This window comes from Ambystoma mexicanum, chromosome 4q, assembly GCF_040938575.1.
Source record: "Ambystoma mexicanum isolate Mex_15411 chromosome 4q, UKY_AmexF1_1, whole genome shotgun sequence".
In the NCBI taxonomy this organism is placed as follows: domain Eukaryota; kingdom Metazoa; phylum Chordata; class Amphibia; order Caudata; family Ambystomatidae; genus Ambystoma; species Ambystoma mexicanum.
The window spans coordinates 553,693,054-553,709,294 of record NC_090928.1 but is presented as its reverse complement, the minus strand read 5'-3'; positions in this window follow the sequence as shown (position 1 = coordinate 553,709,294).

Here is a 16,241-nt window from a genome sequence, read left to right as displayed (position 1 = left end):
TCATGTGTTCAAAACAGGCATTTTACCGATAGTTATACTGGGGCCAGTTAACACATTTTTCAATAGGATGCTATCAGTTAACGAAACATTTTCCTTTGCAAAAACTCCTGATGTATTTGCAACACTAACATGTTTTACCTTGCAATATTGTGTTTTCAGATCCAAAAAGACCTGTTTTCCAAGTTGTTCATCTAGAGGGCCATTTGGTGGGTGACAGACCATGTCCGCTGTTGTTGTTAACGGTGGATTTAAAGTGGCAGATGCAGCCTTGGTGCTTAATTTGGGCTTTACTAGACCCGTACGCGGTGTGGAACTTAGTCGCGTATCTTTTTATTGGGCATTGCAGCGAGTTTTGAAAAGAAACAACACCTTTAGTGTGATGGACAGCCGTCACTACGGGCATCCCCGATTTCAGTGAAGTTATGTTTCGTTTCATATTGTACACCGATCACCTTAGAACACTGAACAGACTGCTAAAATACGTTGGGCTGTACTGGGAAGCTCTGCTACCAGGCCGTGACCCGCGACAAGCGTGGCAAAGCGGCCAAGCAGTACTTTCCGGTACTTGCCGAGGTGCGCGGTGCGCGCGCGTTCTTGATTTTATAGCTCCGCCTGTTCCAGGAAGAGAATTGCCTAAAGTGGAAGAAAGACAGGTAAGCGCCACTAAAATAGTATAATATGGATAATATAGTAAACAAATAGTATTGGGGCCTGATATAAAGTCACGTTGTGGGCAATGTAGTATAGCCAAAGTTTTCCAAGGAAGATGAAAATGATGAAAAGTTCAATCCTCAAGATAGAAACGCGGCCAAGTGGTACTTTCCAGTACTTGCCGAGGTGCGCGCCTATAACTAGCCACCAGGATGTTCAAATAAACATTCCCACTGAAAACATTACAACTATACCAACTATTGGTAATCGCACAGAAGAAATAGTAAAACATGTATTTTTAAAGGAACCTACATCAGAAACAACAACATTTAATGCACCAGTTGAATCTTACCATTGGTATCAACAAGTCCTTTAAAAAATGTAAAAGAAACCACAGAAAATAGTAATACACATTAAATTCTCCAGTTATTACCATTGAGACTACCTGCACCACTTCTCATTAATTAAATTATCCATACAAAACACCTAAAGTTAACAATTCTTTTGTTTTTTGTTTTTTTTATTGACATTTTTCTTCAGGAAAACGCTGAAAAAATGTATCAAAACTTGTTAACTTTCGAAATTCTCTCTTTCCAGCATGCTGAAACCACTTCTGTTTGTTTGTTTGTTTGTTTATTATTTATAATGCGCGAGCGTACCCGAGGGTATCAGGGCGCAGCCTTTACAAGGATTTGCGAAGCTTGGTTACAGAAGTCATAGGGTATACAAAGAGACAGTAAGGTACACCGATATTATATACATATCAGCAATGAGGTACATGGATATTATTACATGGCCACGGTAGTGGCCATGTAGTTATGGTTAAGTTGGTGTTTGCATAGGAAGAGCACTTTTTGGGCGGCTTATAACTTCGCTCTCCCTGAACGAATCCTAATCAAACTTTGCAAAAAAAGTAGTTGGGTCACTCTGAATTTTTCTGCAAAGTTTGGTGAGGATTCGTCCAGGGGGGCAAAGTTATAGGGGGGTCCCAAAACTTTTTTTTCCTATAGACTGAATGGGAAAAAACTTTGCGCACGGCTACAGCCCGAACCGCTGGACGGATTTACACCAAATTTGCGGCAGGAGTGGCGGCCTGGTCCCAAAAGCGTGCTTTTGTAAATTTGGTGTAAATCTGTCCAGTAGATTTTTAAAAAATGACTAAAATGTAAGGCAAAAAAATTAGTGATATCTGCGTTCGCTTCGCGGACGGACTTCCCTGTTCGCTCCGCGGACAGCACCCTGATTGGCCCATGGGCTTGCGTCATGTCCGCGGTCATGCGACGTGTTCGCTGATTGGACGGCGAGGGGCGTGGAGCGTGTCAGATTTTCTGTGGCGCCCGCCATCTTGTATTCGCAGTCGACCGCGTACAGCGCAGTGAAATGTGGATAAAAAATTGTATTTAGCGCCGTGTGTTGGTGTGTAAGAGTGTTTGGGGAGGGTGGGGGAGTATGAGATAGGTTCAATGCTTTGTTTTTTTATGTGCTAGACGTTTTGCTGCGTTCGATTTGTCCGCGGAGAACACGGCTGTTCTGACATTTTGTAAATAAACTAAATGGTGGGGTGTTTAGAGGACAGAGTATGTGTCATTTTTGTTCGCAAGGAAAGTAAAAATGAGCTATGAACACTTGCGGTGTACTTAATTGTTCGTAAATACACAAACTGGGGGTGTCCTCAGGACGCTGTCCGTATTGTAATCTGTCTAGTTGAATGTGTTCTAAGAACACTCGCAGTGTCCCAAAATGGTTGCAATTACACAAAATGGGGGTTTTCTGAGAACATTGTTTGTATTGTTCGTTGTCAGGGTGAAAGTGTTTTAAGAGCACTCCTTTTGTCCGCTAATAGTACAATTTCCTAGGGGCGTCAACCGACTTTTTGTCCACTAAAGAAACGATAAATCCGGCTGGTGTGCGTCGACATTATGTGATAATCCTATGATTGGTGCTATTGACCTGGCTGACTTGCTTTTGCGACACTAAATCATATCTCCCGCCACTAAGCCTGATATTATCAAAGCATTCATATTCCCCGCCTCTCTTCGTGATGTTACAGGGTGCGTAATGAAATGCGCCCAGTCGTCTCCAGTACTACGTGACTTTACACAGAACCCGGAAGACAACACACATTATGTCACAACACAGCGCGCCACAATTCAGAATATGAAACTGTGATTTAAAAGCAAAGAGCAAGATTGTAAATGTTGTAAAGTACATTTATTTGACATCAAGGGGGTAATTCATAGAATTCAGCGCACAAGTGGCGCACGCGGCTGGCCCACAGTGTGTGAATCCCTGCGCCAGCCGCATGCGCTAAAATCCATTTCCGCGCACAGCATATTCATGGATTCCAGCCACCAAAACCAGCCGTGGTGCACAGTGGCGTAGCGACCCTGCAGCAGCACCAGTTACGCCCCCAAGAACGCCTCTCGCGCAGGGAAAAGCCATCAATATACCCAATCCAGCGCAAAGGGCTGCGCTAACCCTGTACCAGCACAGCAAGCGGGCTACGTGTATCACTGGGGTGCGCGGGAAGTACCTCACGCGATTCCATCAGGGTACGTGTATTTCGGAGTGCGCGTGAAGTTCCACACGTGATATCAGCAGGGTACGTGTATTTCAGGGTGCAGGGGAAGTTAAACACGCGATTTCCGCAGAGTACGTGTATTTCAGGGGTGCGCGTGAAGTTCCACACGCGATTGCCCTGGGCGCGTGTATTTCAGGGGTGCGCAGGAGGTTCCACACGCGGATGGCCTGGGTGCGTGTATTTCAGGGGTGCGCAGGAAGTTCTACACGCGAATGGCCTGGGTGCGTGTATTTCAGGGGTGCGCGGGAAGTTCCACACGCGATTGCCCTGGGCGCGTGTATTTCAGGGGTGTGCGGGAAGTTCCACACGCGATTGCCCTGGGTGCGTGTATTTCAGGGGTGCGTGGGAAGTTCCACACGCGATTGGCCTGGGCGCGTGTATTTCAGAGGTGCGCGAGAAGTTCCACACGCGATCTGGCCTGGGGGAGCGTGTGCGTGTATACCAGGGGTGCGCGGAAAGTTTTACACGCGATTTCAGCAGGGTACGTGTATTTCAGGGGTGCCTGGGAGTCCTACATGTGATTTGCCAGTGTGGGTCCTCCCAGGTGTTCCCTGTACACCCTCCACGGCCCCTGCAGGCAGCCCACACCACAGGGGACTACCCTGCATCCCTGGTCATGTCCCGCAGGCAGCCCACCCAACATGGGCATGCCCCCCAGCAAAGGCACATGTCTCCTTGCACTAATGATCACCAACTCATGTCCCCTTGCACCCCCACCCCCAGAATTGCGGGGCACCTGCCAGCAGGCCCCCACCCATGTCCAACTCATGTTCCCCACCACCCCCACCCCCCAGCACTGTGGGGCACCTGCCAGCAGGCCCCCACCCATGTCCAACTCAAGTTCCCCACCACCTCCACCCCCCAGCACTGTGGGGCACCTGCCAGCAGGCCCCCACCCATGTCCAACTCATGTTCCCCACCACCCCCACCCCCCAGCACTGTCGGGCACCTGCCAGCAGGCCCCCACCCATGTCTAACTCATGTTCCCCACCCCCCTACCCCCCAGCAGTGCAGGGGCACCCTCCACCAGGCCCTCGCCCATGTCCCATCCATGCCCCCCTGCACCTGGGTCCCAACAATCACCAATCATGTCCGTAATGGCCATCCTCCCCTGCCAAAAGGCCCAACCAACTATCACATCCACCCACATATCAAAGGCAATTACATGTTACACACCCAATGTAAATAATGCAAATGAACACATGTCTGTCACACACAATGGCTGCAAGTGAATGTTAAAACACCCAACATGACATGCATGAAAGTAATGAGATGATACGACACATTGAAGGATGAAAATAAAAATGTATTGAAAATCAACTTGAATGGAAATGAAATGAGAAAAACCACAAAGCAAAACAACAAAAAGAAGATGAATGTCCATGAAAAAAATCCCAAAAATTAAAAAATCCATTGAAGAACTATTTACAAGATAATCCCGGGTCCATGAGCCCAACCAAATGAAACCTAACTATGACAACTAACTAAAAACTGAACTATATACAAAAATGTGGCGCATTGTTCAATTGCAACCAAATAATAAAAAAAAGAATTTAAAGGAAACCTACCACTAACTATATAACTATATACAAAGGCAGCGGGCTAGTCCGACGGCTCACTGGTTGTTGTCATGGGCCAGGGCATCATCGAACTCCCGTTCAATGGCTTGGAAGCGGGCATGTTCCCTGGCCCCGAGGTCCCGCAGGGATAATGCAGTGTCCAGCTCCAACTCCGTGCGAAGACCCTCGAGGCACTCAGCCCGCCTCAGCGCCCTCCGCATGGAGTCCTCCGCCCTGACCATTGTGAGCCGTTCCTCCTCTGCCCGCTGCCGCTCCGCACCTATCTGCTGGCACAACCGCTCCCACACGGAAGCCACTCCCATTCCAGGGTTCTCCTGCCCTCCGGTCGATGCCTGCACCCCTGATGTTGATGGCCCCGAGCCATGATGCCTCCCACGTTGAGCTTGCTGCTGCCTCCGATGCAACTGCCTGTGCCAGTACGACGGCATCCAGGCTGATGGAAACCACCGACGCCGTCGTGCACGTGCCCTGCCCAATGATGCCGTCACATCCTCCATCTGCTGGGGTCCAGTTGCTGGTGTGTCCAACCCTGCTGGACCTCTGACTCCCGACTGTGGCAGGGATGGGATCCCCACCGAGCTGGCTGCATTGGTCAGGGCAGGTCCACAGGGGGCCCTGGTGGCATCTGGGCCGGAAGACGGCAAGGAGAACGACTGGCGTATAGTCTCCACAGAGGAGGAGAGGTCCGCCAGATTGGCCGACACATGCAGGAAACCCCCAAACATGGACGATCCCAATTAGGCCACGTCGGCACAGTGCTCTTCGTGATGACGTGCATGCTCCTCCTGGGAAGCACGCACGGCATCATGAATCACAGCTGTGCGCATCGCGACCCCAATCAGGACCTTCTCCATACGGCCAGGGGTCCCCTCGTCCGCAGGTGGAGGGGAGTCAGATGACATGGACATCCCCTCTACCTGCGGGCGGGCCTGGGAAGGGGCATCCCTGCTGGTGCATGGTGGTGCACCCACAGGGTCAGGGACAGCGACATGCACAGGCACCTCCACGGTGACCTGTGCTGCCTCCTGCCCCTGCCCTTGGACTGCACCACTTGCACCAGCAGGGATGCCCCCACCAGGCCCCATGTGCGCCTCAGTGGCGGCCTCCTCCTCCTCTGTGGAAACCACCAACCTGGATGGCTCCTCACCGTCTTCCGCCGTAGCAGGCCCCTGTGGGGGCTCACCCACCCCTTCCGCTGCAGCCGTGGGGGCATCCCCGCCGCCTTGCTCCACAGCGCCGTCTCCGCCCTCTTCTTCACTAGCCGCTGCGTAGAGCGAGACATAGAACACAAGCATCAGGGTACTGTACAACGGTCCCCTAGACAGGAAGCAATAGCAGATGAGTGCCACTGTCAAAGTACACTTCCATCATGTCCCTCCACAACACATGTGTCAGTCCAGGCAAAACACACACAGTGACAGTCATGGTGCATGCCATGGACATTTCCATACATGTCCAATGGACTCTCGAAACATACAATGTAATGGTACTCACATGCATCATGGGTCATGCCTATCACATCCACACACTTCACCTCAGTCACATCCATCTAGCCCCGTACACCCCAATCACAGTGGATACAAGGATGACTAGGCTGCATCAGTGAATCTGTACATTGTCACAGACATGTGTCATGCATCCATGGCATTCACAAGTCACAGACACGCAGGTCAGGCACACAGACATGGATACCATATATGTACCTGGCATCAGCACCCATCCCTCACCCCCACCCATGTCCAGGAACAGAGACTGCCATGCTCTCATGTGTACAATCTGCATAGGGCTCCCCATGTCGCATTTAAACACATGCAACAACCGTGCGGTTCACACATATCTGGTCGCACATGCATTACCATGATGTCCCTGCACACATACATGCGTACATGGCCTATGTCACACATACAGGCAAGTATCAGACAACCAGCACACTGCAACATGCCCTGTCTCACACAGCAATGCTTGGCCACTTACCGCTCAACTCCAGACGGGTCTCCCTCTCAAGGACCTGGGCGTGGAGCGCTGGGTGTACGTGTTCCAGGACCCTCATCTGGATGGAACTCATGCAGCCCCGGCCCCCCTCCACGAGGCGCCGGGCCTTTATGAGGGTCCTGGACCTCAAGTCTTCCCAGCGCTTCTTGACCTTCTGGATGGTGCGGGTTGCCACCCCCTCCGCGTTGATGGCAACCACACAGTCGGCCCAGATCCTCTCCCGTCCTTCCTTGTTGGCGCGGGACGATCCGAAGAGGGCATCATACTGCCCCAGGACTTGCTCCACCAGGACACCAACTTCGGTGGCAGTGAAGCTGGTGCCCCTCTGCCCCTCTGGCCGGGGGTTGCCACTGGTGCCAGATGTGGATGTGCCCGACATGGCAACCCCAGGGGCAGGAGTGGGTGGGCAACTGGGTCCTGGGGCTGGGCTGTGGAGCGATGTTATCTGAGTCGGGAGTCTTCTGTTCCAGCAGGGGTGGACACAGCAACTGGACCCCTGCAGATGGCTGATGTGCAGGCACCAAATGGCAGGGCACGGTGGCAGCAGGCAGGCAGGCAGGCAGGCAGCAGCAGATGTCACGGGGGAGGCTGCTCGGGGCACTGGGGGGCAGTAATTCGGCCTTCTGGGCAGGAGCGTGGTGTTCCGTGTGTTTTCGCGTGGCCAGCTTGATACGGAGTGATTTGGCACGTGAAAATCCTGCACATCAGCGTGAAAATCGAGGAAAGGCCCTTAGCGCGTAAGCGCGCCAGCACGCGTACGCGATTTCATTGGACCAAAGGCCCTTACAGCGTAAGCACGTCTGTGACGTTTTGCGCACGGGCGTTGCCCTGGCAGGACTTGGAGATCCCGCGTGCCTTTATGTTCTGTACGTGCTTTTCGTGCAGTGCGTGTGTTTTCCATTCGTTGGGGTTCACACGCTATTACTTCACAGCAGGTGTTGGCTACGCGTTCTTCTACACGCAAGGCAGACGGTGAGTGGTACCCCGCTCCCCCAGGCCCGATCGCGTGAAGAAGTTCACGCAAACCCCTGAAATACACGTAGCCCGCTCCCCCAGGCCCGATCGCGTGAAAATGTTCACGCGAACCCCTGAAATACACGTAGCCCGCTCCCCAAGGCCCGATTGCGTGAAGAAGTTCACACGAACCCCTGAAATACACGTAGCCCGCTCACCCAGGCTCGATCGCGTGTAGAAGTTCACGCGAACCACTGAAAAATACACGTAGCCCGCTCCCCCAGGCCCAATCGCGTGAAGAAGTTCACGCAAACTCCTGAAATACACGTAGCCCGCTATCCCAGGCCCGATCGCGTGAAAATGTTCAAGCGAACCCCTGAAATACACGTAGCCCGCTCCCCCAGGCCCGATTGCGTGAAGAAGTTCACGCGAACCCCTGAAATACACGTAGCCCGCTCCCCCAGGCCCGATCGCGTGAAGAAGTTCACGTGAACCCCTGAAATACACGTAGCCCGCTCCCCCAGGTCCGATCGCGTGAAGAAATTCACGCGAACCCCTGAAATACAAGTAGCCCGCTCCCCCAGGCCCGATCGCGTGAAAATGTTCACGCGAACCCCTGAAATACACGTAGCCCACTCCCCCAGGCCAGATCGCGTGTGTGACTTCCCGCGAACCCCCGGAATACACGTACCCCGCTCGCACAATTGCTGTATGTTGCCACTTTTGTAATGCACAGGGACGCTACCGCCTGCCTTCGTGTAGCGGACGTGTTTCGGCTTGTGCGTGTCTTTCGCTGTGCGTGGCTTTGCCCTATTCGATTCCATGAATACGTGTGGTTCGGGTGTGTGTGGGCGTTCCGTCTGCTTCCTTGCAGTACATCCCCAGTTACGCCCTTGTTTTCGCGAGTTGTTCCCCATAACGCGCGTTACGCCCCGTGTTCCGCCCACTTTCTAGTGTATGCGCCGAGGTTGTGCGCTTTCACTGTGCGCGTCCCGCACGTCTTTCGGGATGTTGCAGTGACGTGTGCGCCATGCACGGGTTTGGCGCACATCCCGAGGAGAACACGCGCAGGGACTTCCATGAATCGCACGCGCGCGCACCTGTTTTTTTGCGCTTGCGCCTGCTTGCGCGAAGATTTTCGGCGCACGTTTGTTCCATGAATCGGCCCCCAAATATTTAGAGAATATTCATTTGCATTTGTCTTTGTTGTCGATCCGCAAAAGTTCATGTTGAGACACGCGATGTTCCTTTGCGGTACAGAGAGTGTTAGATCAGGTTACAACTCAGTGCCCCACAATTCGGAATATGAAACTGTGGTTTAAAAGTATACAGCAGGATTGTACATTTGGTAAAGTACATTTATTTCACATGAAATGTTTAGTGAATATTCAGCGATTTGCTATTGTCTCTGCTGTCGATCAGCAAAAGTTTATTTGGAGCCGCGCGTTGTTCCTTTGCGGTAGATAGGCTGTTGGTTTATGATAAAAGCAGTAAATGGTCTCTCTGATAATTGGAAGGTTGCTCCAACAACGAGCCATTAGACCACCATATTGGTTGGTATGTTGTTTGCAGCCGTTAGTACTGCGTAAGGGCATATTGGTCCTTGGCGATTGTCCCATAAAATGGTGAGGGTCATGAAGTTGCATATTTGGACTTCCACCTGGCAGTTGAAGACCCCATCCGCTGGAGTCTGTAAATCATGACATAGACAAAACGGGGCCACGTACCTGTTTTAAAAAACATAAATTAGTCTCACCAGCCGATCTTCATTAAAAATCATCATTTTATTTATTAGGGAGTGAAACTATTTGCTATTGAAGATAGTGCAACAGAGTATGTTAATAATAAAATAATAATATTTTCCCATTCATATAGCGCTAAGAACCGTGAGGTATCTAAGCGGTGCTTATTATTAACCACGGTGTGTGGTGCTCATTTATCGACCACGGAAGGATGAAAGGCTGAGTTTGGGCTTGCCGGGATTCGAACTTGCGTTAGCAAGCTGTGCACGGATGTCAAAGCGAGCGCTGTACTCGCTGTGCCACTTGAAAGGCTACAGTAAAGTGGCACAGCGAGTAGAGCGCTTGACCGCCTATAGACCGGTTAAATTATTTCTATTAACCCACTCTGTGTCGTCTACCTTTTTCAGAGCCCTCTAAACGACAGGGGATCAATTCGGCGGTGATAGTACGCGGTAGAAAACATTATGCCACTTTCAACAAACAAGTTCAACTTCAGCGGTCTTTAATGCTACGCTATTGTAATTATATTTGGTATAAAGTAATGTAAAGGGTTACTTACAGTACAATTGCAATTTCCATTGTCTACGAGTGGTGCAGTCCAAAAATACGACTCTGCGTGTGCCAACGATCTTTCGCCTAGTGATATAATATGTAAAAGTGGTTTCGTTTCAGAAATTTCATCTTTATCTTCTCTTATGTTTTAGCAACACTCCTTCAAGAGAAGTCTATCATCACAATCTCTGTCTGTCAAGGTCAAAACACAATACAACCTTATAGTCTGCTTCGTGAGCCTCTCCGGGGCCCGAGAAAAAAATGAAGCAGCTGACCTTCACTGTGAACGAGCATAAATTCTTACTTTGCAACATTCTGTGTAAAGCCATCTGTAGAAGTTGGTTTTTGCACGCCATGTTTGTATATTGTTTGCGTGATATTAAAAAAAGTTTGTTTAAAGGACGTTATGGTTCTAAGTACAGCCGAAAGACCCCTGAAAATAGCAAGTTATGGTAAGCTATGAAAAATAACTCGCGCCAACACCATGCACTGCTAAGACTAACACCCAGGACATCAAAGATGACATCGCAAATGTCATTGATGAAATCACTGATGACATCACATGTGTATGTACTTTTCATGGAATTTGTGTACTAGGGATTTTCATTATAATGTTCCGAAAAAAGTGTCAAGGATATTGCAATAAATATCATACCGTTATTAGTGCTTTGAACGATGCATTTATATCAATAAATAGCATTGTATTATGGGATTCTATGTAGTATACTGAGCTTCTAATGGAGAAAGATAGCATTGTGTGCAGAGTACAAGATAAAAGTATAATATTTGTAATGTTAATATGTAGAATAATGAAATGATAATTGTCCTGAAATGTTCGAAAATTCACAAAATGGGGGTGTTCTGAGGACGTTATTCGTATTGTGTGATTGCTTAGCTGTATGCAATGAGGGAATGGTACAGAGAGTAAAGTGGACGCCGTCTGCGGACACCGCGGCTGTTCGTGGACAGGGCGTGGTAAATCCGGGTTTTTCCAGGAAATCCAACATGGAAAGAAGACTGTACGGATCAGCCAATCAGATGTCGAGGTTGTGGATTTGTGTTGAAAGAGACTGTGTGTGGTGAAGATGGCAGAAGTGGAGAAAGTCAGGGTGTTGGTGCTCGGAGATATGTTTGTGCATGGTTTACAGCAGTACGCTGAATGCAGGCATGTTGCAAAGAACTTTGATGTCAAAGGAGTGGAGGTGGTGTGGAGAGCACTGTGCCTGATTTCAATGTACAGGGAATTGTACAAGTTTGTGCGGATATGGCCACGATGAACAGTCCGCATGTGGTAGTTTTGCACTATGGTGCTTTCCATTTGGGCAACGTCAGTGCCCCTACTTTGTTGGCTGATTTGGAACGCTTGGTTAAAGCCGTAGTGAAGATCCTTCCAATTGCGAAAGTAATTTTTTCTGGATTACTACCTAGGGCAATATGGGACAATAGTTCAGTTTTTTGTCCTCAGCAAAACATTGCTAGGTGTGTCATCAACCGAGGCATGTGTGCCTTCATGCTTAGAGCTGGTATGTTCTTCTGTAACAATGAGAATATTGATGCCAGTAATGCTGTTAATTTTAAAGAAGATGGCATTTCTTTATCTTTTACCGGAAATGCCTTTTTATTTTGGAATGTAAGGGTTGCTTTGGAGAAGGTTATGTGAAGATTTTAGGAGTAAAGTAAGAAAAAAAAAACAAGAAAAAAAATATAAAATAACAGGTGTCTGTCAAGCATCTGTAAAAAAAATAAAAAAACGGCTCTTTTTAGAGCCAACTTCAAAGGGGAAATGGGGCACACTATTTAAATTTACATTCACCACGCTCAGATTTTCGATGTGTCCGCGGACATGGCGGTAGTCCGCGGACATGAAAATCACTACGAGGGGGTTAGTATGTTCTATGTTACATGTCCGGAATATTATGGTTAAGTTGTGTTACTAAAAACCTATGAAATTCAGTGAAAAAACTTTGTTAAAGGGACGTTATGGTCCCAAGTAAAACCGAAAAACCCTTGAAATTCGCCAGTTATGGTAACACTAACACCCAGGACATCAAAGATGACATCACAAATGTCATTGATGACATAACTGATGACATCACATGGCTGGCTCTCCCTTTTTATCCTTTAGTGACATATCGAAGCCACATAGTTTTCTACAGTAACAGTCAGGAAGTAAAAATTGAAAGGTACTATATTTGTAGACTTGGGTTCCTGTCACATCATATATGAAACATGTACGTAGCGGAAGATACAGGCTTGAAAGAGAGGAATCCTTTTTGTGCATGAAGATAATCATTATGGCATCAGCACTTTATCATAGTTTTATTTTTATTACTCTACCTTCCCTCTATATGCTCATATTTGTATACATTATAGTCACTCTCCATAGAGTGAATGGGAAAAAAATGTTGCTCGCGTCTACAGCCCAAACCGCTGGACGGATTTCCACCAAATTTGGACCAGGAGCAGCGGCTTGGTCCCGAAAGCGTGCTTTTGCAAATTTGGTGAAAATTTGTCCAGTAGTTTTTTTTTAAAATGACCAAAAAGTAGGTCAAAAAAATTAGTGATATCTGTGTTCGGTTTGCGGATACACTTCCCTGTTCTCTCCGCGGAAAGTGTCCTAATTGGCCAATCGTCTTCCGTGATGTTCGCGGATATGTAAAGTGTTCGCTGATTGGGCGGCATGGAGCGTGAAGCGCATCAGATTTTTCGGTAGCGCCCGCCATATTGGATTCGCGGACGTCCCGGACAGCGCGGTGAAACTTTGTTCAAAATGTGTATTTTGTAGAGTGTGTTGGTGTGTAGGAGTGTTTGGGGAGGGTGGGAGTGTGTGAGATAGGATGAAAGTTGTGTTTTTTATGTGTTAGACGTTCTTTTTGTGTTCGATTTGTTTGCGGGCATCACGGGTGTTCTGAAATTTTCTAAATAAACTGACTAGGGGGTGTTCTAAGGAGTCAAAATGTGTCCGTTGTGTGAAACTGTTCTAAGAACACTCGCAGTGTCCGGAGAGTGTTCGTAGGTGGTGTCCTGAGGACGCTGTCCGTATTGTTCTCTGTCAAGTTGAATGTGTTCTAAGAACATGCGCAGTGTCCTGAAATGTTTGCAAATAAACAAAATGGGGGTGTTATGAAGACGCTTCTAAGAACACTCGCGGTGTCCGGGGAGTGTTCGTAGGTGGTGTCCTGAGGAGGCTGTCCGTATTGTTCTCTGTCAAGTTGAGTCTGTCCTAAGAACACTCGCAGTGTCTTGAAATGTTCGCAAATAAACAAAATGGGGGTGTTCTGAAGACGCTTCTAAGAACACTCGCGGTGTCCGGGGAGTGTTCGTATGGGGTGTCCTGAGGACGCTGTCCGTATTGTTCTTTGTCAAGTTGAATGTGTCCTAAGAACACTCGCGGTGTCCTGAAATGTTCGCAAATAAACAAGATGGTGGTGTTCTGAAGACGCTTCTAAGAACACTCGCGGTGTCCGGGGAGTGTTCGTAGGGGGTGTCCTGAGGACGCTGTCCGTATTGTTCTTTGTCAAGTTGAATGTGTCCTAAGAACACTCGTGGTGTGCTGAAATGTTCACAAATAAACAAGATGGGGGTGTTCTGAGGACGTTTTTGAGAACACTCCCGGTGTCCTGGAATGTTCGTAGGGGGTGTCCTGAGGACGCTGTCCGTAATGTTTTCTGTCAAGTTGAATGTGTCATAAGAACACTTGCGGTGTCCTGAATTGTTCGCAAATAAACAAGATGGGGGTGTTCTGAAGACGTTTTTGAGAACACTCCCGGTGTCCTGGAATGTTCGTATTGTTCGTTGTTAAGTTGAAAGTGTTCTAAGAACTATCGCGTTGTTCTGAAATGTTCGTAGGGGGTGTCCTGAAAACGGTGTCCGTATTGTTCGCTGGCAAGCTCAACGTGTTCTAAGAACAGTTATGCAAAGGTAGCGGGCGCCCCTCTCTCGAAAGAACAGACTTGATAACCTGTTCAGTGGTTATTAACCACTTGAGAGTTCACAGCCACTGCTTTTACTCGCTGTGCCTTTCACAGATGGGAAATATCCATTTGCATATCAGTCTTTGTCCTGCCCAGGGGCAGTCCAGCACCGAAATGCAATGGCAATTCCAACCTGAACGAGAGTACCACCAGCAACCCCATACACGTGTTTCACCCTTGTTGGGGATCATCAGTGAGGTGAAGCTGATGCCTCTCTAAGCACAGTGAGAGGGAGACCACGTTTGGTTGCCCCCAGGAGACCTAGGGTTACCAATCCCAGGTTCCTTGAAAAATAGTTATGCAAAGGTAGCGGGCGCCCCTCTCTCGAAAGAACAGACTTGATAACCTGTTCAGTGGTTATTAACCACTTGAGAGTTCGCAGCCACTGCTTTTACTCACTGTGCCTTTCACAGATGGGAAATATCCATTTGCATATCAGTCTTTGTCCTGCCCAGGGGCAGTCCAGCACCGAAATGCAATGGCAATTCCAACCTTAACGAGAGTACCACCAGCAACCCCATACACGTGTTTCACCCTTGTTGGGGATCATCAGTGAGGTGAAGCTGATGCCTCTCTAAGCACAGTGAGAGGGAGACCACGTCTGGTTGGCCCCAGGAGACCTAGGGTTACCAATCCCAGGTTCCTTGAAAAATAGTTATGCAAAGTTAGCGGGCGCCCCTCAATGTGGTTAATAACCACTGAAAAGGTTATCATGCCTTGTTCTTTCGAGAGAGGGGCGCCTGCTACCTTTTTTGTATTTTTGAAAAGGAACTTGGGTTTGGTCACCCTAGGTTACCTGGGGGCAACCAGACGTGACGTGGACTCCCTGCTCACTGTGCTTAGAGAGGCTCAGCTTCACCTCACTGATGATGCCCAACAAGGCTGAAACACGTGTATGGGGTTGCTGGTGGTACTCTTGTTCAGAGAGGAATTGCCATAGCATTTTGGTGCTGGACTGCCTTTGTGGGCGGGACAAAGACTGATATGCAAATGGATATTTCCCATCTGTGAAGGTACAGTGAGCAAAAAGCAATGGCTGCAAACTCTCAATGTGGTTAATAACCACTGAACAGGTTATCATGCCTTGTTCTTTCGAGAGAGGGGGGCGCCTGCTACCTTTTTTGTATTTTTGAAAAGGAACTTGGGGTTGGTCACCCTAGGTTACCTGGGAGCAACCAGACGTGGACTCTCTGCTCACTGTGCTTAGAGAGGCTCAGCTTCACCTCACTGATGATGCCCAACAAGGCTGAAACACGTGTATGGGGTTGCTGGTGGTACTCTTGTTCAGAGAGGAATTGCCATAGCATTTCGGTGCTGGACTGCCCCTGTGGGCGGGACAAAGACTGATATGCAAATAGATATTTCCCATCTGTGAAGGTACAGTGAGCAAAAAGCAATGGCTGCGAACTCTCAATGTGGTTAATAACCTCTGAACAGGTTATCATGCCTTGATCTTTCGAGAGAGGGGCGCCTGCTACCTTTTTTGTATTTTTGAAAAGGAACTTGGGGTTGGTCACCCTAGGTTACCTGGGGGCAACCAGACGTGGACTCCCTGCTCACTGTGCTTAGAGAGGCTCAGCTTCACCTCACTGATGATGCCCAACAAGGCTGAAACACGTGTATGGGGTTGCTGGTGGTACTCTTGTTCAGAAAGGAATTGCCATAGCATTTCGGTGCTGGACTGCCCTTGTGGGCGGGACAAAGACTGATATGCAAATGGATATTTCCCATCTGTGAAGGGACAGTGAGCAAAAGCAATGGCTGCGAACTCTCAATGTGGTTAATAACCACTGAACAGGTTATCATGCCTTGTTCTTTCGAGAAAGGGGCGCCTGCTACCTTTTTTGTATTTTTGAAAAGGAACTTGGGGTTGGTCACCCTAGGTTACCTGGGGGCAACCAGACGTGGACTCCCTGCTCACTGTGCTTAGAGAGGCTCAGCTTCACCTCACTGATGATGCCCAACAAGGCTGAAACACGTGTATGGGGTTGCTGGTGGTACTCTTGTTCAGAGAGGAATTGCCATAGCATTTCGGTGCTGGACTGCCCTTGTGGGCGGGACAAAGACTGATATGCAAATGGATATTTCCCATCTGTGAAGGGACAGTGAGCAAAAGCAATGGCTGCGAACTCTCAATGTGGTTAATAACCACTGAACAGGTTATCATGCCTTGTTCTTTCGAGAAAGGGGCGCCTGCTACCTTTTTTGTATTTTT